This window comes from Anastrepha obliqua, chromosome 1 (assembly GCF_027943255.1).
Source record: "Anastrepha obliqua isolate idAnaObli1 chromosome 1, idAnaObli1_1.0, whole genome shotgun sequence".
Taxonomy (NCBI): Eukaryota; Metazoa; Arthropoda; class Insecta; order Diptera; family Tephritidae; genus Anastrepha; species Anastrepha obliqua.
This window is the reverse complement of record NC_072892.1, coordinates 25856130-25879239: the sequence shown is the minus strand read 5'-3', so window position 1 is coordinate 25879239 and position 23110 is coordinate 25856130. Positions and strand designations below refer to the sequence as shown.

At 39.4% G+C, this 23110-nt stretch overlaps 1 protein-coding gene across 1 annotated transcript in view; it reads left to right on the top strand.

The window, feature by feature from the left end:
* The first annotated feature begins 2042 nt into the window (after nt 1-2042).
* LOC129236473 (protein tramtrack, beta isoform) overlaps nt 2043-23110 on the top strand; it is a 97670-nt gene continuing 76602 nt past the window's right edge. Inside the window, exon 1 of the mRNA XM_054870894.1 lies at nt 2043-2609. The gene's annotated coding sequence lies outside the window, so the exon portion shown is untranslated. The remainder of the gene's footprint in view (nt 2610-23110) is intronic.

Sequence of the window (23110 nt, the reverse complement as noted above, 5' to 3'; positions counted from 1 at the left end):
GAGAGACCTACAGTTTCAAGTCGACTCCGAACGGCAGATATTTTTTTTTAAGAGGAGCTTTTTTATGACAGAAGAACACTCGGAGCTTTGCCATTGACTGCCGAGGGGTGACCGCTATTAGAAAAAACTTTTTTTTTTATTTTGGTCCTTCAACGAGACTCGAACCTACGTTCTCTTCGAATTCCGAATGGTAATTACGCATCAACCCCTTCGGCTACGGCGGCCGCCGTATTTAGTATACATTTTTATAATTTTCTCGCTTTTATTCCTCACAAAGAACACTGTAACTTTGTAAACAACAGCGAAGCTTCTACACATTTCGTTCGCGTTCTCATTCTGCGTTCATAAACAATGAGTAAAGCAAGTAGAATTTTTACGAATAATACACGAGAAATGTCAAAGCGCTCCCACTTGCGCTCGCATGCTGGGAAAGTGTCGTAGCCGTCATAGTATTAGTTGTCGCCGACGCATTGTTGCAGCGCTCGTCGTACTGCATTTCATTACATTACACTTCGATCCATTTATCCATCCATAATTGTATCGCAACCCCAAGCAAGCAATCACTACACAATCCGTGTACGTTTGCCGCGAGCCCATTCTCATCCGTCCAATGTCCGGTAGCGAGACATCTGTAGTAGTACAAAACTAAATGAATAAGTTCATTAATTCTTTTATAAGAGTCAACTTTGAAGGACTGAACTATAGTTTTACATACATACATACATATATAAAAATTAGCGTTAATGGAAACTATTTTACTTAAAGTGCGATAATATGAGTAATTAATGTGTTCAGTAAAATGTATTTAAAAAATATTCAAAATGATCTAAAGAATATACGAGTATTCATCTGTTGATGTGAGCATTTCTGCAAAAACTCTACGCGGCTGTGCATAAACTCCGACAATAAAATTATAAAGTGTCTACTAATTCATACGGGTGTCTATGCACGTAACTAGCTGTAGTTTTTCCTCATACCAAGTTGTGTAAGAGCGAGTGTCAAAGTATCCGTGAGTGCACCGTGTGGCTTATTTTCTTTACATTAGGTTTAAGTTGCTCTAAAAGAAAATTGTAGCAACAATTGAACATAGCAACGACAAAGTGTCACCTTTTGCAACTCCCGTCTGCGCACACACACACATACATATCTCCATTTGAGATTCGAAACGAACAAACCAAAACCAAAGAGCACAACAACAAAGGCCGTAGTTACATTCATACGAGTATATGCAATAGCAGTGGGCAGCGTCTGCAACCCGTGAGTCCATCAGCCAATTAACGGCGATAGTAGCAGCGAATCTATCCATCCACGAGATATCCAAGCAGGAACATACCAACGTACAGGCATTCGCACATACACGAAAGCTAAATAACAAAATCAGCGAACCAAGGTATTCAAGCAACACTCGCTAGGCGCTCACTACTGGCACGATTTGCATCGTCTCTGCCTCTGCAGCAGCAAACGACAACAGCGGCGACGGCGTCAGGGACACACATTTGCCAGCCAAGTGCGCCGCCTCGATTGGTACGGATTCGCTCGTATCCTCAGCTAAATTTCAGTATTGTTTCGAGGTTGTGTTGCGTTGGTTTCTGTTTTCTTGACTGTTTCAAAAGCTACAAGCTTCTAATCTTTGATTTTGTTTTGTTTTATGCCTGAGTTGTGTGCAGCGCTTAAGAATTTTTTGCTTCGATATTTATTAATTTCGTTATTATTGAATTTCTATATAAAAATTGCGTTTGCAATAAACAAAATAGAAAATTATTTGACATAAACTTAATGCCACCAAGCGAATTGAGGAGAAGTGCAAAAAGGTGAAACAAACTAGGAAGTCGAATAAAAAGAGTACAAGTGGTGAGCATAAAAAATGTGAAGCTAAATGAATGCCGGCAGTGCAATAAAAAAAGTTATAAATGTTGAGAAATGTTAAAAGTTAAAATATAATAAAATAAGTAAAAAATATAATAAAATAAAGAAAAAAAAAATAAAAATTAATTCAAATATAAAAAATATTTTTAAATATAATATAATTCAGAAACAAATAGAAAAAAACAACGATAATTTGCTAGAAAAAAGCATAGGCCAAAATAAAGCATAAAAACAAAACAAAGAACCTAAAATAAGTATTACTCTACTCAACTTATCGCAAAACAAACTGTTTGAAAATAAAAAAAAATATAATAAAAGCAATTTTCAATACCTGAATACATATAGATCAAGCATAGTAACTCTCATGCATTTTAAGGAAGAAAATCGTGAATCAAATTGGAACTAAGTAAATAAAAAATTTTGGAAAAAAGTGCTTAGCATCCAGAGAAATATTAAATAACGTAATATTAAAAACCAAAATAGAGCAAACTTCATTTAAAAAAAGTAAAGCAATAAAGGCAAGCTATAAACTCTGCACCGCTGCTTAATTTCAATCCACAAGTAAAAATAATCAAACCAGCTGCGAAAACGGCGCCACGGTTTTTTTCAGCTCAACTTGAGTAGTTGTTGCTATGATTGCCACCAATAAAACTTATTTAAAAACTGAAATAAAAACTGTTTAAAATTCTTGAATTAATCTAATGGATTTGCGCCTGTGACAAGATTGTGACAACTACAAAAAGGTAAGAAAACTAAAAAATATTCAAAAAAATATTTACAGTGCAGGACAATGTCCAAAAGTAGACAGACCAGACCATTCTTTATATAATGGGTGTTTTTAGAGGTATTTATAGCCCTTTTTTTACAAATAAAACACAAAAATTCAATGCAACCGCTAATACGCGCGAATTTTATGGCAATCATCTGGCGGCTCCAATTTTATATATTTTAAACTCTCTTTCTCTCATCTCTATAATAACGCGCTAAATGTTGTCTTTTAAACCATCATACAGTAGAGTATGATTTAAACTAATGACTGCAACCAAAAGTAGGCCAAAGAAGTCAAGCCACCTGATCCAAGCATAAAATTGGCAGACCTCTTTTTTGAAACGATTCGGTCATCAAAAGCTCAATCCAATGAAATGTTGATTTCACGTGTTTTATGATACTATACTAAAGGGTGACCAATTTAGAGGCATCGGATTTTGAATTGAAATGAAACAGATTCGATTCTTTATGAAATTTGCACTTCGGCCTCATGGTATTTTGTGCCCTCAAATAAAGCAACGAACAATCAAATTGATTGGGCAATCTTTATTATTTTTGTGTAAAACCATTTATTTTAAAGATAAAGATAATTAAAGGTAATTCGCCGTAATTCGACCATCCGTAAATCCCAATTTTGAATGACTCGCGACTCGCTGGAGTACTTCAGCCGATATCTCTTAAATAACGTTAGTAATGTTGACTTCCAATGCCTCAATCGAAGCTGGTTTACCCACAAAGCATTTAGACTTTACGCACCCCCACAAATAAAAGCCCAAAGGTGTGATAAATATCACACAATCCTGGTCCCATCATATCATCATCGGTTCCTGTTTCTCCCACCGGAGCATAGGGCCTTAGTAAAACACCCCCATCTGATTCTATGTTTTGCAAGAAGATTGATTTCGTTTCAAGTTTTTCTTGACGTTTCAACTTTCTTCTGGACAGTTCTCCTCCAAGACGGCCAACCTTGCGAGCATCTTGTGGACTCCAATCCAGCGCTTGACGACAGATTTCATTTGCGTCCTTGCGAAGCGTATGCCCAATCCACCTCCACTTTCGCAGTTTTATCATGTGAACTACCGGCTGGATTTTGAACCTCTCGTATACCTAGATCGTCATTACTTATGGTGTTGGGCTACCAGATCTTCAATATCCTACGTAAACATCTGTTCACACAGCTTTGAATTTTGTTTTCGAGCCAATTATTCATGACCCAGGATAGTACATTTGTCTTAAAGATTCGTAATTTTGTATATATGCTGAGGATGCTCAAAGATCAGATAGCTCGGAGCTGTGCATACGCTTCTGGCGATAACGTCTACTTTCGCACTGTCAGCGGCAATGATACTAACCAAGTAGATAAAGGTGTCAACGTTCTCAATTTGATCACTATTTAAGAGGAAAGGGTGGCTGTTAGCGGATCGAATTTTCATGGCTTTCGTTTTCTCGTAATTTATTTTTCGCCCTGCATTCAATGAAGTTGACCAGAGATCGTCAATTTCGTTCTGCATGTCGGTGTGTTTGACGGAGAGATATTAGTTTCGCCGGCATCCTTCGAGCGTATAACGCGTCCCATATGCTGTTACGAGAAACGCAGTCAAAAGCTATACTGTAATCTACAAAGGTTAGTTGGAGGGTTGTCTGCCACTCTTGTACCTGATCAACAATGAGTCGTAGCGTGTTAAATTAATATACCTTGTAACCAGTCATCGGGGAGCTGTTCTGCCTCCCTGATTGCATTGAAAATAGGCTGAAGAAGATTTACAGACTGTTCTAGGCAAGCCTTAAAAATTTCAACTGGTAGACGGTCACAGCCGGCAGCTTTATTGCTTTTTGTTGGCCTAATCGCGCGATGAAGACTTTTGACAGAACGTCGATTTTCGTAATTCAGTTGTGCGATTTTTAAACGTTATTGAGGCGTAAGTCTTTCTATGATGAAATGTCAATGAAAACTGAAAAAAAAAAATGATTTATAATAGTTTGGCAGTAATCACGCGTGATCTGTCAAAAACCCCCTATTAGAAATCAATCTAATTATTGCTTATAACCGGCGTTTTATTTAGCTTCCGTAGAAAATTATTACACCCAATTTAACCCTTCAATACGCATTTTTTTTCTTTTCTGTTAAAAACAAATTTGTTTTTTAAACACCTATTTAGTCTTTTGACTATTTTTGAAATATTATTTAGGCGAAAATTCGCAAAGATAACAATGAAAAACAGTAATTGAATACCTCAAAGTAATTGAATACCTTCATTGGCTTGCAAAAAAATAAATAAAAAAAATTATATTTAGTTTTATCACCCCTTGCGGAAATTGAAGTTATTGAGGATTTATGTTGATATTATTTCACTTTTCGAAAAGAAGAACAGAAGAAAGGGTAAGTGTTGTGTCAACTAATAAAGTATAGGTAGGTGAAATGGTTTAAGTACCAGTCTAACATTCCCCAAGTAGCACCCAAGCGCCGTTTTGATACTATTAAGATACAGGGTGGCTGAAGAATTTTGCTACATTAAGAAACTCAAATAACTTTTTTTTTTTAGTGTATGGAATTCATTTATTTTTTTTTTTCAAGTTGAAGGTCATTAAATTTTATTAAATGTAGCTTAACTAGTTTTAAAAATAATTGAATTTAAATGCCCCCCATGCTCGTTGACACAAGTGCGGCATCTTAGTAAAAAGTTGTTCATTGCTGCTTTGAGAGTAGCGACAGGAATAGCCGCAATTGTTGCCCGAATGGATTGTTTTAGTTCATCCAAATTTGTTGGCTTTGTTTTATAAACTTCTTGTTTACATAAACCCCACAAGAAAAAGTCAGGTGCAGTAAGGTCAGGCGACCTGGGGGGCCAACGAAATTCGGAGTTTCTTGAAATCAATTTATTAGGAAATTTTCGTCGCAACTCTGTCATAACAGTCTGGGCTATGTGAGACGTTGCCCCATCTTGTTGAAACCACACAGAGTTGAAAGGAATTCTCTTTCGGCGTAGTTCTGGATAGAAAAATTCTTTCAGCATTTTCAAATAACGGTCTCCAGTAACCGTAACGGTGTGACCATTTTCTTCAAAAAAATAAGGCCCGACAATACAGCGTGAAGAAACCGCACACCACACTGTCACGCGAAGAGGATACAATTCCGTCTCGTGGAGTATCTGTGGGTTAGAAGTACTCCATATTCGACAATTTTGTTTGTTCACATTGCCGTTTAAATCGAAATGGGCCTCATCAGACATGAAAAGGCAGTTTAACATGTTTTGGTCTTCTTCCACCATTTGCAGGATCTTCTGGCAAAATTCCAAGCGAATCGGCAAGTCTGCTGCATTCAGTTTGTTAACCATTTGAATTTTGTAGGGAAATAAGTCTAAATCTTTGTGCATTATTGTTTGCAAAGACTGTCGGCTGACACCAAGTTGAGCAGATAAGCTTCTTGTTGAAACCCTTGGATTGCTTTGTATAGCTGCAGCTACAGCAGCGATCGTTTCCTCCGTCCGAACTGGTGGGTTTCGATGATAAGGCCTTCTTGCGACTGTTCCTTGCTCAGCAAAATTATTCACCAGTCTCATTATGGTCCATCTGCTCGGGGGATCGCCGCCAAACATCCGCCTGTACTCTCTCTGTACCAAAACTACGGACTCCAGTGCGTGATAGCGGCGGACTATCCAAATTCTTGTTTGCGTGTCCCAGTTATCCATTTTAATAAATTTTAAAGATCAATCTGCAAATTAAAACAAAAATGGAACAGATAACTTAAAAAGAAAAAAAGTTATTCAATTTTTTTTTGGTAGCGGCTTTCATCAGCCACCCTGTACCTCCAACCGGAAGATATCTACAGCCAGTGTCAGTCAGTGCTGTTGATGTAATGGAAAAACTGATGGGATTTAGGTTGGCGCACTGCCCAAGGGAACCAGATCAGAGAAGTAAAGCATAGTTAAAGTATAAGTTCCTAACATTTCACACTTATAATGTGTTCAGACTAAACAGAATAAAGCTAAACTATTGGGTTGGCAACTAAGTAATTGCGGATTTCGCTCATACATGGCTTCAGTTGAATTTTTGGGTTTGCAGACGTAGTACAAATGTAAAACACATTTTCTTATTTGATAGTTGGAAATTCAGCTTCCAATCAGTAAAAAAAGTTTTTTGATCGGTTGCGTAGTTTTCGTTTGGCGTTCGTTGAAAAAAGGAAAATCAAAAGGAACATTTTTGTCATATTTTGCTTTTTTATTTCCGCAAAGGGAAAACCACATCGCAAGCTCATAAAAAGTTATGTGCTGTTTATGGTGACGAAGCCTTAAAAGAACGGCAACGTCAAATTTCGTTCTGGTGATTTTTCACTCAAAGTTGGAAAACGCTCTGGTCGTCTAGTTGAAGCTGATGACACTCTAATCAAAGCAATAACCCATTCGGATCGTCACAGTACAACACGTGAGATTGCACAGAAGATTCATGTATCACATAAATGCATTGAAAATCACTTAAAACAACTTTGCTATGTTCAAAAACTCGATACATGGGTTCCTCACGAACTGAAAGAAACGCATTTAACGCAACGCATTAACAGCTGCGATTTGCTAAAGAAACGTAATGAAAATGATCCTTTTTCAAAACGACTGATAACAGGCGATGAAAAATGGGTTGTTTACAACAAAATCAAGCGGAAAACATCTTGGAGCAGGCCAGCTGAACCAACTCAAGCAACATCAAAGCTGATATTCATCAAAAGAAGGTTTTGTTATCAGTTTGGTGGGATTACAAAGGAACTGTTGTCTACTTTGAACTCTTACCACCCAACCGAACGATTAATTCTGATGTCTTCATTGAACAACTAACCAAATTAAACAATGCATTTGAAGAAAAGCGGCCCAAATTGACAAATCGAAAAAGTATTGTCTTCCATCAAGACAATGCAAGGCCACACAGATCTTTGGCCACTGGGCAAAAATTAATGGAGCTTGGTTGGGATGTTTTGACACATCCACCACATAATCCTGACCATCTGATTACTTTTTGTTTCGACCTTTACAAAACTCCTTGAATGGTAAAAATTTCAGTAATGATGATGATGTCAAATCGTACCTAATTCAGATTTTTACTAATAAAAGATGGTCAAAAGGGGCAATGCATTAGAGAATAAAGTTATTTAGTTCCATGAAAAAGTTGTCTTTGATTTTCTAAAAAAAATCCGCAATTACTAAGTTGCCAACCAATAAATAGTTGCAAGAGCGAATTTTCAGTTCGTTGCAAATAAGCAACAGCGCGGATTTAAGTGGTAATGCCAATATAAGGAAAATTTTCACATTATTGAACTTATGTGGAAAGACTCACTTAAACCCTCTCAAGCATTTCTTGTGGTTTTCTTTCTGCAATATATGTATATATATATATGTGTGTGTGTTTGGAAATTTACGCAATACCCACTTTGCCACATTCTTTGTGACATCAAAGGCAACAAAGCACTTATCGCCGCCATAAAAACTTCCATATTTATTGGGGTTGTTGCTGTCAACAGAGCAAGCGCAGGGCAACGGCGACATTCATCAGCTGCAATCATCAATGGGCAGTCATGGCAACTTCTGCGATTGCCTAGTGCGGCAAGATCACCGCGATTACATCGATTGGCGGCTATTGAAGAATCCAACTTTAGCGTCAACTTGAAGCTTTTGCTTTGTCTTTTCTTAAACTCTTTCAAATAGTGTGTCATTTGTCTAGTGCGCATTAGGCTTTGCCATTAGCGGTTGGCGCAATTTAACCCCAAAAAACGGAGGGTGGAGAAAATTGTAAATAATCGTTGAAGCATAACTGAAATAACAACAGTGTAACCAAAGCAAAACAGATGTGTCGCTAACTCACAGCAAATACAAGGAAACTAAAGAAAAAATGTAGAACAACATAGAGCAGCATATACATACATATATGTATGCATGTATGTATTGATATGTCTGTACATAAATATTTCGCTATGACGAATAGATACTCGCCCACAAAAAGCTCACTCGAAGTTGTGTCGCCTGTTGTGCCTGATGTTGCCTGATTGCAAGCCGCTGCATCGTGTGGGTTTGCCTAGGTTGGATATTACTAGGCGCATATACATACATACATACTACTAATTTACTTTACATACTTACATATGAACAGTATCGGTAATGCGGAGTTATGAAGCCACATCTGATTCATCCCCGGTTCGAAAAACAGATGAACGCAGCGTAGGCAACTCGGCCAGCTTGTGCGGGCGGTGTTAGGGGATCACTTTGGGGTCATCTGGCTGCACCGCAGCAAAGCACAGCAGATAATCGATACATACGTAACGGCGAGAGAGTCGCGCGGAAATACAATATCACACAATTCTATACTTTATTTATTTAACCAGTAATCGCGGATTGCGGTGAGAAGCACCGGTATGAAGAAGGGTGTAGCCGCAACCATGGCGAGCTTCCCATGATCGCTGGAGCTGCAATACACCGAGTGAAAAACCATATGTGTGCGCAATGGATAATAGCTTAGAGGATGTAAGCGCTGCTCCACCAGTGTGGCGTGACGAGGACGGACGGTGAAGAGAGGAAGAGATTGAAAGATACACATGTATATATCCATATTAAATAGACAAATCACATTACAGTCAATCTACATATAGAACGTACACGCAGCCACAAATAATACCAACAATTTTTCATACGAACATGGGGAAGTACAAATGTTGATATGTTTGCTTTTACATAAATCCCAAAGAAGGAAATTAAAAAATGGCGTTTTCATACGGAATCTAGTGGCGAACTGGAAAGTAAAATTGCGTCTATTATATAATTTTTATATTATATAATGTGTGCTAGACTCGCTGCTCCGAGGTCTCGTTACGGAGCGTAACGAAAGGTAGCAACAAAATACTAGCAATAGACGCCAAAGACGGTTGTTTTACGGCCATTTAAACCATCTTTCTATGTACAATATACCAATGGAAATTTATAGGATTCGATTTTTTCCAGCCTGCCTATAGATTAGCTGCAACCGAGCTACTACTTTTTAAAGGTACAAGGTGGCGCAGAAGTAACCTTGCGATGTTTTTTGGCTGTAATTAAAAAAAAATGAAAAACTTTGATTCTTCTTGTGAATTATTTTTATTTGGTATTTTAATTTTTTTTACATCAAGGCGAAAATATGATGTCATGCAAATGGCCGCCGCCACAGTTGATTGCCATTTGAGCCCTTTTTATGGCATTTTCCATCACTTTGGCCAAAACTTCCGGCGATAGGTCCTCACATTCTTGACGGATATTGTCTTTAAGAGCTGCAAGAGTCTGAGACTTGTTGACATAAACCCGCGACTTCAAAAAGCCCCAGAAAAAGAAGTCTGGAGCGGTCAAATCAGGCGATCTTGCTGGCCAGTGCAAAACGCCAAAACGGGAGATTAGGCGCCCGGGAAATGCATCCTTCAGCATATCGGTTGCGGCACGTGCAGTGTGTGCCGTTGCACCGTTCTGTTACTACTCTATGTCCTCTACGAAACACCCTTAACCCTGAGCAAGCGAGATGGCTTCTGATTAGCTAATGCAGCCGAATACCTAAACATTTATATATATCAGACGCACATCACAAATAGAAGGAGGAGCTCACACTTTTTGGGTGTTTGGCCGAGCTGCTGCTCCTATTTGTGATGTGCGTCTGATGTTGTTCCACAAATGGAGGGACCTACAGTTTCAAGCCGACTCCGAACGGCAGATATTTTTTAGAAGAAGCTTTTTCATGGGAGAAATACAATCGGAGGTTTATCATTGCCTACCGAGGGACGACCGCTATTAAAAAAAACTTTTTCTACATTTTTGGTCTTTCACCGAAATCCTTGGTCTTTCTCTGAATTCCGAATGGTAGACACGCACCAACCCATTCGACTACGGCGGTCGCCGTAAACCACATTTAAGTTCGATTTTATTTGGACGTTCACAGAAAATTGGTTTAGTCGTTTCATCATCCTCAAGTTATAGCCGAAATATACATATGTGTAGATTCCGAACCCGAAAACCCGTCGTACACACACAAACCCATCGGCTACGGTGGCCACATATGACAGTCAGACATAAATCTACTTGTCTAGAGCTGTAGTGCTGGGACAATCTTTCCAAATAGGCAGGATTGGAACAAGGGGAAAATCTGCACCGAAGCTGGCATCTCTGTCTTCACTGACGACTCCATGATGGATTCCGGCGTCGGAGCAGCGGTTTTCTCTACATCTATCAGTCGATTTATCTATCTTCATAAAATTGTCGAGCACTGCTAGTATTTTTCAGGCAGAAGTCTTTGCGGACCTGCAGGTATGCAAAATGCTTAGGGAACGTGGGAGCGGAGGAGATATTAACATAAACCGAGTTCAAGGCTCTGACGACGCCATGGTGCAGATCCAAACTAGTCTAATATGAAACTCCATTTTTTTCATGAGACTCACGTCATTCAATTTCCAAACTGGTAGCTGTGTTTACCGGTCACTGAATGATCGACACACACGCGGAAAAACTAGGTTTACCATTTAACCCACATTGCAGAAGCTGTGAAGACCTTTCAGAGAAGGAGTCTGTTGAGCAGTTTCTCTGGAAATATCCATGTTTGGCAGGTAGATGATTCAGATCACTGAGCGCTTTCACCATGAAATGAGGTACATGTCAGTCTAGTGGCGTCTCTGTTTCGGAGTCATCAAGCGAGATCTTGGCTCTGGTCAATTCGGCACCGAGTGAAGTTATTACTGAGGCTCGGCCCGCGATCTTAACGTATGACTATGCTGGAATTTACCGTTGGTAATACCAATGACAAGAGGACTGCTTGACAATCTGAAAATCTGAATTTTTATCGTTCAATTAATTCTAAGAACTACAAATGCTTTACAGGTCCTCCCGAAACCGTGTACATCTGGAAGATGATTACTGAGCGGTGGGTGTAGTTACCTCTAAAGTAAAACTTCTCAAGAATACAATTGCATTCTTTGCCTAATCCCTAAAAAACTGCCAACCAGACGTTTCAGGGCCTTATGGCTTCTGTAATACCGGCACTAGTCGCACAATGACGTACAATTTATCGTTCATTATGATTGGTTTTACGGAGGTCGAATATTAAACATCCACGGAGCCAGCTTCAGTTTTAAAGCCCAGTGTTTACTGAAGTTGCCTGTGTAGCTTATTTGGAATGTATTTCCCATCCATTTTTCGACATTTGTACTCAGGTTCGGCTTGGTGTCTAAAGTACTTCACCTTGTACGACATTGAGAGTGTCATTCCGGAAGGAAAGGAGTCAAAACTGTACTTTTTTGTTTGGATAATAGCAGCATCAGCTGCTTTTTATTCGGGCTGGCACTAACTTAGCTTAAAGTGGCTCATGAATATATCCTGAAGAGAGTTCCTTCTAGATTAGCCTTATTTTTGTGAATTGTCTTTAAAGACCGCTATTATATTGACCAAATTTTTGTACTAAGGCAGATATTGGAAAAATCACGTGAATACGACATGACGTCGTACCAGCTTTTATTAGATATGTAAACAGCTTTTGACAGTTTAACTCGAAACCGGCACTTCTTAGCGATCGCCGAGTTCGATATTAGCAATAAGCTAATACTCGTACGCTTGACGCCGTCCATTATTCACAATTTAAGGAACGTCATATCAGTTCAAAACGGTAAGTCGCGGCGAGAGTTCGGACTCCGGCAAGCGGATGGGCTCTCTTGTCTATATTTCCCTTTAAAAGATTATCAGGGATCCAGGCGTGAACGCAAAGGGAACTATTTTTATTAAATCGCTTCAGTTGCTGGCTTACGCGAACGACATAGACATTTTTTCATAATTGCTGCCTAATTTGAAAGAAGCCTTCGAAAGTATATAAATAGCAGCATAAAATATGGGCTTAGAAATAAATGAAGTCAAAACTAAAGCGCTTTTCTCAACTTCTTCAGACTATATAAGGCACAATGTGGGTCAAATACTCAAAATCTGTGATTATGGTTTCGAAGTAGTCAAGGAAGTTAAGTACCTAGGAGCAGCCATTAATCATGACAACAAAATTTCTTCAGAAATTGCTCACAGAAGAACGAAGATTTCACTGTACCGCTCAAATATTATTCCCACCTTGCTAAGTGGTACTGAAACCTGGTCGCAAAAACCACAATAATAAACAACAGACTGAGATTCTTCTTCTTAATTGGCGCGATAACCGCTTACGCGATTTTGGCCGAGTTTAACAAAGCGCGCCAGTCATTTCTTTCTCGTTCTAACCAAATGCGCCAATTGGACACACCAAGTGAAGTCAAGTCTGGTACCGCATCGAATACTTTCAGAGCCGGAACGTTTGTATCCATTCGGACGGCATAACCAAGCCAACGTAGCCGCTGGATCTTTATTCTCTGCGCTATGTCTATGTCATCGTAAAGCTCATACAGCTCATCGTTCCATCGTCTGCGATATTCTCAGAATCTTTCTCTCGAACACTCCAAGCGTCGCTTCATCGGATGTTGTCATCGTCCAAGCTTTTGCGCCATACGTTAGGACGGGCATGATGAGAGCCTTGAAAAGAGTTAGTTTTGTTCCTCGAGAGAGGACTTTACAGCTCAGTTCCCTACTTAGTCCAAAGTAGCACTTGTTGGCAAGAGAGATTATATGTTGTATTTCAAGGCTGACATTGTTATCAGTATTAATGCTGGTTCCTAAATAAACGAAGTCTTTTACAACCTCGAAATTATAACTGTCAACAGTGACGTGGGTGCCGATACGCGAGTGCGCCGACTGTTTGTTTGCAGACAGTAGGTACTTCGTTTTGTCCTCATTCACCACCAGACCCCTTCGCTTTGCCTCCTTATCTAGTTTGGAGAAGGCAGAACTAACAGCGCCGATAAGGCCGATGATGTCAATATCATCGGCATACGCCTACAATTGTACGCTCTTATAAAATATTGTGCCTGAGCGATTAAGTTCTGCGGCTCGTACTATGCTCTCTAACATTAGGTTAAAGAAGTCACACGACAGCGAGTCACCCTGTCTGAAACCTCGTTTGGTATCAAACGGCTCGGAGAGGTCCTTCCCAATTCTGACGGCGCTGCTGGTGTTGAGCAACGTCATCTTACAAAGCCGTATTAGTTTTGTGGGGATACCAAATTCAGACATCGCGGCATACAAGTAACTCCTTTCCGTACTGTCGAATGCAGCTTTGAAGTCGACGAAAAGGTGGTGTGTGTCGATTCTCCTTTAATGGGTATTTTCCAAGATTTGGCGTATTGTGAATATTTGGTCGATGGTAGACTTTCCAGGTCTGAAGCCACACTGATAAGGTCCAATCAGTTGGTTGACGGTGGGCCTCAGCCTTTCACACAATACGCTCGCTAGAACCTTGTAGGCGATATTTAGAAGACTAATCCCGCGGTAATTGGCACAAATTGCAGGATCGCCCTTCTTATGGATTGGGCAGAGCACACTTAAATTCCAATCGGCAGGCATGCTTTCATCCGACCATATTTTGCATAGGAGCTGATGCATGCACCTTACCAGCTCCTCGCCGCCATGTTTGAATAGCTCAGCCGGCAGTCCGTCGGCGCCTGCGGCTTTGAGATTGGCAGGTTATATACCTATTGCCCACCCCAACCAATATTCTTTGGAAGGTGCCACATACATACATACTGAAGCCACCTGCTGCTTAGACAGATTCATGGTGTAGCAGAAGACGCAGGTTTTTAGGACTTTGGACATGGAAGACGCATTCAAGAAACCGAAATAACTGGAGGTATAAGCTGCAGCGGGCAAACATCCGGGCAGGTTTGTCCAGCAGCCAATAATGATGAGGACGATTGTACAGATAGTCCAAGAACGATTGACACGCTTCATATCGGCAAAGCAATTCATGAGATACAGCTAGGAGTATTCGAAAATTGGTTTTACTGAATGGTAGCTGCAGAGCCGGCCGAGGCAGCCATTTGAATGAAGTTATGTTGCACACTAATCGGAAGTCTTACTAATTCTACAGTTAAAATATTTAAGAGCAATTGTTGTATAGAATTTCCAAAACAAAGCAGCCGATGACCCACCCGACATAAGCAAATTTTATGGAAAATATTTTTTTTAAATTACCTAAGCTTGTAAGTACAAATATAAGCATCACTTTCTGTTCTTAGAAAATAAAAGACTATCTCAAATTTGGCTCACTCTCTAATTTCAACAATTTTCAAAACTTTTTCTAGTTGAAATATTTTCCTTTGACCTTGCGCTTAACTAATAGAAATAAATAACTTAAAATAAATAAATAACTTGAACTTAAAAAGTTATAAGTGAGAATTTTTTGAGAAATTTCCACAAATAATTCACAAAAAATTCTCAAGACATTTTTTTTTTTGCCCAAAAAGGCTCATTTACCAGTTTCCGCTTTGCATTGCATTTTTCGCTGCCACAAACGAGGTCAAAATCCCCCAGCAAAAACGAAAAATTGGCTTTGCCACCTGTTGCGAAAACAAGCCCAAAAAGAACTTAAGTTTTAAAACAAAAAAATATGCAAATTAAATAGAAACTAAAAACGCTGATGAAGTATTATTGTTTGTTTTTTTTCGCTTGCTTTTCGTTTTGTTATTGGAGTTTTTGTTATTGTTGCAAACTTAACCTACTTCTCATTGCGTTTGGTGGCACACACACACACACACAAGCACTTGAGTAATAATTATAATAACAAAACTATGATAAAACAAAAAACACATACATATACAACAACAACAAGCCCCACAAAACCAGCAAGTATAATCCAGTTTTAGCGCCAAACTACATTTAACTTTTGATTACAAAATACATCAACAAAAACACCATAAAATAGTAAAGTTTCAAATTTGGTGTTTTTTAATTTCCTTTTCGCTTTTCTTGTTGTTGACAACTTTTTGATTGTATTTTGCCGCCGAATATTTTTGTTAATGAAAATTTTCGGGCACAAAATTCCAAAGCAAACAACAAATGATGATGCTCAAAAATCCCATACAAAGATGTATGTTCTCACATGTACTCGTATGTATGCGTTTGATGAAAACAACATGCCCACAGCAACAACAATCACAATATCAATTAGAAAACACATGTGAATATATTATTTGAGGGGTTATGCACTCGCGAGTGGGCTGCGCTCCGCAGCAAATGTGTCGGCGATCGATAAATATGCTCATTTTTCTCAGATATAGCAACAAAGTGTGAGTGAGCGATCGTGAGCGTAATCAAATTAGCGTTTGCTTTTGTTGCTAGAAAGGCGGGAGGGAGGAAGGTATGAGGGAGAGGTAGCTAGTTGGCATGACATGTAGAAAAAGTTAAAATTGTTTACAACAAATGGCAGGGAGTGGGAGACACAAAATCGATGATGGCCGCTGAGAGCCTTGGGAGCGCCTACTCCAATCAACATTCATGCTCAAATTAACGCGGGTTTATATTATATACTATAGAGAATTCATAGCTGAGTGAGTTATGCTATAAAACAATGATATAACTGTTAAGTGAGAAACAGTTAGCTATGCTTGTTTGTGTACAAAATCATATTTATTCCACTGAAATGGAAATGGTGGGTTAGCGGAAGAAGGCATAACAGCAAATGAGTAAGTGTATACATACATATGTACGAGTATGTATGTAAGTAGTTGATTGAGTAGCGGCGAGAAACCGCTAAACAAATACAATTGTTTGTATATGTAGGTCCGAAATCACATGAAGTGACAACAAAAACGTCTGTATGAAAGCAAATAAAATAAGAGCCGATCAAATTCACCTGCCTACTCGCCCAATATGTCTGGCCGAGTGCAACAGCACCCGCAGATTGAGCCAGCCAACTCAGCATGGATTTTTACTATTTTTGAATGCAAATGCCATTTTTTTCTGTTGTAAATTGCACTTTCATTGTTGGAAATTCTTCACCTGTTATGAATGAATGATCAACGTGGGTGTTTAGAATTGGTCTTTTCTTTTTACAATATTTGTTGTTGTTGTTATTAAATTTTCTTTTTATTAGTATTTTATATATATTTTTTTATTTAATGGCATTACAGAAGCTACATCAACTCTTAAATTTGACGGTTCTGGCTTAGCTAGAAAAAGGAGTAATAAAAAAATATAATTTTAATTTAAAAAAATATTAAATATGCTTAAAAATAGTTTATTTATATGGTTTGATAATTTTTCATATTGGCGAATTCCCTCAAAAGTAATTTTTAATCTTGCATGTATTACAAAGATTATAAAAAAATTCATATTTCTACGCTTTACTCCTTTTAGAAAATCCAAGATGCATACACTTGCAATAAGGCAGTGTTAAACCGTTCGTACTGCCTAAAACCAGACATTCTCGAACAAATTTACCCATAAAATCGGGAACAATCAATCAATTGCCCAAATCGTAAAAAAATCCCACAAATTCCCAGAGAGTTCAAAGCACATTTTTCAGTCGTAATACCAGCATGTGACATCTCGTATATATATGGAGAGTGGTCAGAATATATATATGTATGTACAAGGTGGCGCAAAATTGTAATTCTTCGAAAATGTCATCAAAAACAAAAACGCAAACGCGAAATTGTATGAAAAATATAGTCTTTATGAACACACAAATATTTTTCTTTCGATACAACTCCAACCTACAAACTTAAATTTGGCACGACTTCTTTTCATTAATTTTTTTTCCTTGTTCTCTCTTGGAAGCATAGGGTCTCCATCGTAGACAGTCCTGAGCTGTTGTTTTTCGCAGTCCCATGGGATGCGAAACATGGAGCTTTTCCCTTGCGGAATCGCTTATGTTTGCGCAGTGTGTTGGTTTTCTTCCTGCATTTCAGCTTGGTCTTGACGTCGCTGGTAATTGGCTCGTGATCACTGTCTGTGTCGGTTCCCCTCTCTATTCCGAGCCTCTCCACTTTCGACTCACGAAAATATAGTCTATTTGATTGTGAGTCGTCCCACTGGGTGAAGTCCAGGTGTATTTTATTGAGCCCCCACTGACAAGCTGAACCGTCTGGCACACATCAATTAGCTTGCTGACGTTGCTGTTGCGTGATCCGCAGTCTTGCACGCCCTTAATTTGCTTTAGACCAGAGTTGTTGTTATCCATTTTCGCATTGAAGTCATCGCCTCTGCGAATGGAACTAAGTGTATCGCATTCATAACCAACGTCGATACTTATATCGTTAGCGTCAAATAAATATGCGTCTGGAGGTTTCAAAGGACTTTAGAAAATTTCTCGAACGCATTTTTTTTAGGGTTTACATAGGTAATTGTCATTAACGTACACTGCGAGTGAAAATATTGATTAAAGGTACCGTACGCGTGAGCACCATAATCGTTCAAGAGGAACACTTATTCTTAACCATTTACCGCATATGGGTCCATATATGATATTGCACTTTTGATTCATTTTTTTTTTTTTCAAATTAAATATAAAATGATTCTATTTTAACTATTTTAAGCCGTCAAATATAAATTTAGGAATAATAATGATTTTATGACATTTCGAAATAACCTCACTTTCGTGCAAGTGGGTGAAAAAGCAAAATTGAAGTGCGATAACAAAGTAAAACGTAATTACCTTTTGAGAAAAAAAAAATATTTTCATGCATTCGATACTCTCATCTTTTTTGTCGAATAATATATTTTTGTCACTCTCTTTCCATCTAGGAAAGAATGGAATAAAGGATTCGCACTAAACAACTTCGACACTACAGTCTATACAGAAGGTAGTAAAACGAAATGTGGTGTTGGAGAATATATAATTCTCATAGACTTGGAATTGAAAAATCTGTGCGTCTCCCTAATACCAGCAAAGTCTTCCAGACGGAAGTACTGGCAATTGGGGAAGCTTGTAGGCTACTAATCACAGATTTCTCTCATAAGGGCAATAGCGCTATTCTTTCGGATAGACAAGCTGCAATCCAGGCACTGGATTCGGCTACAACAACCTCTAAAGTGGTGAAACAAAGTAGGAATAGCCTCACCACCTTGAGTGAAACCCATAAAGCTACCTTAATCTGTGTGCCGGAACACCGGAACATTCAAGGTAACGAAAGAGCAGATGAACTGACAAGAGGAGATCTGCCATGAATAACCTTCGTGCAGCATCAGTATTCACACCATTAGGTGCAGTCAAGAATGCAAATTCCCTAAAATACCTTCGAATTGCAGATTGTACATAGATGGCAAGACCACACGAAATGCAAAATTAGCAGGGCGTTATGGCCCACCTACAACCTCAAGCAATCGTCGACATTATAAACATGAAATGACGGGATGCCTGGAGACTAACGTCAGTCATAACCGGCTTTTGGTCTATCGGAGAACAGGCAGCCAAAATGGGCATCCCCACAGTGTCACAGTTGCAAACAACCGGAGAAAAAGGAAACAATCTTCCATTTCCTCTGTGAATGCCCTGCCCTATGGAAGGACAGAATGTTAACCCTGGGTAAACCGCTGTTCGAGAATATGGAACAGCTGTCTGGCTTAGATGTCAACAACCTGATAAGGTTCCTGGACCGCAGAGACTGGATATAGTCTTGCTGTAAGTAACTGTCAAGCAAGTTGGTAACGAGGATGTGGCAACAAAATGGTGCGGAAGCGCTAGTTTGATTCTGGAAGAATCCCCACTTAAACCAACCAGCCAACCAATATATTTATCGCTTTTCAACTGTTTTATATACTTTACAACAAGTTTTTTTAAATGGTTCCGTAAAAAATAATCGACTTTCTCATTATTTTCCTTTTAATATGTCTTATTGGAAAAAGTTTAAGTCAATTAAATAAAGCTATTTCCACAATTTATTTTAACGCATTATTAATTCGTGCAATAAAGGTTTACTGAATTCTGATCAATTGCGCATCGGTAACTGTGTTACACAAAAATCCATTTAAATGTAGCACAAATTTTCCCATTTTCCAATTTACAGATTTTTTTACAAAATATTCCTCAAATAGAGAAATTTCTCACAATATGGCATCACTGCATGGTATTGTGTGTTTTTTTCTCAAACTGTTGCACCTTGACCAGGAAAATGTATGGCAGTTTCTACCTTCCACAAAAAAGAAGGGTGAGCGTTGTTCAGCTGATTTTAGTGTATCTGTGTCAAAATATGTAGTTGTGCGAAAACTTTAATTGTTAAAATTTTTTTTGTTCTGTTCTTTTCTTGTTCCATCCCCCTATGAAATGCAATATTTTCGTAATGTTGTCACATATTCAGAGGGCATTTTTTCGAGAAAATAAAGCACTGCAAGATCTAATGAAAGTCTCTCCATCCGCGCAAAAGCCACGTTATCAGTAATTTTGTACGGTAATCACGTTGTTTTTTAGCTTTTATAGCATATTTCATTTCTGGACTGTAATGGCACTTTAAAGTTGTAAGAGACTTCGTTTATCTAGGAACCAGCGTTAACACCAATAACAATGTCAGTCGTGAAACCCAACGGAGAATCTCTCTTGCCAACAACAATAAAGTCCTCTCTCGAAGAACAAAACTATGGATCTCGTCATGGCCATCTTAACGTATGGCGCAGAAGCATGGACGATGACAACATCCAATGAAGCGTCCTTTGGAGTATTGGAGAGACAGATTCTGCGAAAAAATGTTGGACCTTTGCACTTTGGTGACGGTAGGTATCGTAAGCGATGGAACAATGAGCTGTATGAGCTTTACGACGCCAAAGAGATAGCGCAGCGAATAAAGATCCAGTGGCTGCGTTGGTTTCGTCATGTCGTCCGAATGAATATAAACGCTCCGGCTCTGAAAGTATTCGATTCGGTAGCAGCTGTTGGTAGCAGAGGAAAAGAAAGGAAAGAAAGATCAGGCGGAGAAGGAGTGGGTTTCACTCTGTGTGTCCAACTGGCGCCGGTTTGCACGAGAAAGAAAGCACTGGCGCGCGTAGTTAGGTTAGGTTAGATTAAATGGCTGCCCTAGCTAAGGGCTCACTTAGACAAATATTAAGAAATTCGTCTGTTGTGGTGCCATACATGGGAGAGGAGAAAGGAGCTGGGAACGAAGAAGGAGCCTTGGGATTAGATACGATGATGACCATACATTTTACGACGGCGCCGACGGGGGCTGATTTGCGTTCGTAGTTAGCCGTAACAAGCTACTAATGAACTTCACCAAATTTATGATATTTACAACGGCTATATCCGCAGGCGTAGCGAAAATGTGAGAGCCCAGATGTCTAAGTATTTGCCAGACGAGAGCAGGGCAGCTGAGAAGAAGGTGTTGAGATGATTACACCTCGTCCTCCAGACAGTCTGTGCAGAACGGACTTGAGGCAATCACGGCGTGAACACCTAACGGACAATGTCGCGCGTAGTTAAACTCGACCAAAATCACGCAAGTGGTTATCGTGCCAATCAAGAAGAAGAAGAATGGCACTGTATTGATTAAGTGTACTATTTTTGTTCCTCTTATTCGTTCTAACTATTTGGTCTTTAGAATGGTAGTCTCGAATATCTTCATAATCATCCCATAGAAAGTCCAGCTGGCCTGTAATTACTAGACACCCAGTAATATTCCCATTTAAACGCTGATTACTTTTCAACTTCGATTCCGATATGGTTCGTAGAAGAAGTACTTAATAAATATGAACAGTGAAAGGTGTAAGCCAAATTGGAATGCCTAAATTTCTTAGCCTTGCGGTAACTTTTACTGTTCAAAGTGGTCATTGGCCACTAAGCATGCGTTGGCTTGAATGGATTAAAAAGAAAAAAAGTTGTGAATAAACTTTTACTGGCTGGCTGATTGACTGACGAACTGACTGAATTGTTGTTGATGAACGGATTTGAAGGCACAAACACTAGAAACAGTTAGACATGCGTACGAAGAAAAAGTTACGCACGCACACACACAAACAAATGCTCGATTTCATGGTAGTAGATATGTATGTGTGTGCATTGCATGATTGACCGACAGGCTGCTAGGTGATAGCTGCTAACTGTTAGCTCGCTTTCTTGCCGGAGATATAAACATAGCTGCGCGTATGCGTCCCAATACGGCTGACTTGGGCAATACTCGTGGTAGTAGCGGAGGCTACACAAATGCATGCATACATACATACTTACATTTAAAAGCGTAAATGAAGCCAAGAAACGGTTTTTCAAAAACACCAACTAAAATACAAAAACAAGGCGACGGAGAGTAGTTTGCTTTTGCCAAGTCAAACAACGCAGAGAACAAAGCCGGTGAATGAAGCGAAGAGTGTGAAAAGGTGTTGAAGGAAGCAGCATATCGTACTTAGAAGAAAGTCAAAGTGAGGGGGAGTAGAACGATATCAGCGCAACAGGTACACACAAGGACAACAACAACGGGAATGAATGCTAAAAATTATGGTTCTGAAATGTGGATATGCACGGCACGCATAAGCTCAGCACCAGATACGTACATGCAGGCATTTGTTTGTGTGCGCGCACTCGGTAAACATTAACGCAGATCTGTTTTGTTGTTGTTTTGGCATAGCACTTACCCATATTGACATTTGTATTCCAAGCACGCTGATAACATTCAGTGAGTCCACGAAGCGTAGTAGTTGGCAAAGCGCGTTGAAGACTTCGAGAACACGCGTGCAAACCAAGTCAGACACAAACGCACCGCGATCCGGACAAGTTTGAGTGGTGCGCATGCGTGGTCAACGCAACGTAGTGCGTTAATCCAACTTAAAACCCGTTGACTCCGTTTCATTGTGCTTGTATGTATTTCCTATCTTTTCATATGATTTCTTAGTAGTTGAATGCTTTCATTTCCTTTGGCGAACTTTCTTCTGCCACAGCGCTTTTTCTAGACAGCCAGGCAAGTTCGATTGTTCCTCGGTTAGTCTGCACGTTTGGCGAACCGCGCAGAAAGACATCAGCTCTAGCGTAGCTTTCATTCATATGTATATGAGTGATTTTGTTGTTGTTGTTTTGCTTTATGCTGCTGGTAGACTGTCAACAGAGTCAAACATCAAAAAACAGTTTTGCTTCCCGCACCAGCAAGCCGGCAGTCAAGCATTTTTACCTACGCAGTGTGTGTCCTCCTACTTTGTGCGCCACCTCGCTTCAGCAAGGCCTTGCTGTGCTCACACCAGCATACATTTCAGCACTCTCTTCCTCTCCAAGTCTGCCATCGCACATGATGTCCGCGACGTCCACTATTTCTCCTCTTTTCGTTACAAAACATAATTTGGTCAGTGACCTTTTTTGCCTCATTTCTTCACAGCGACGCACACACGCTCGCGCTCAACGTAGCGGCGCGTCGCATTGTCTCCACGTTTTGTGTGTGTTCCACTTTTTATTTGTGTTGTTACCATCTTTTTTCCTTCCGCGCGCTCAACTTTACCGATACTTCTTGCTAACTAATTTCTTTGGCTGCTTAATTCTTGCATTCATACCTTCGTAGCTCGCCTGTTTGTTTGCTTGCCTCGGTGAGAGCTTATGGTAAAATATATGTACCTCTGTAGCTTCTTTCTTTATCTCTCGTTTTATTTCGTTTGTTGTTCTTTCTGATTATTACTTTTTC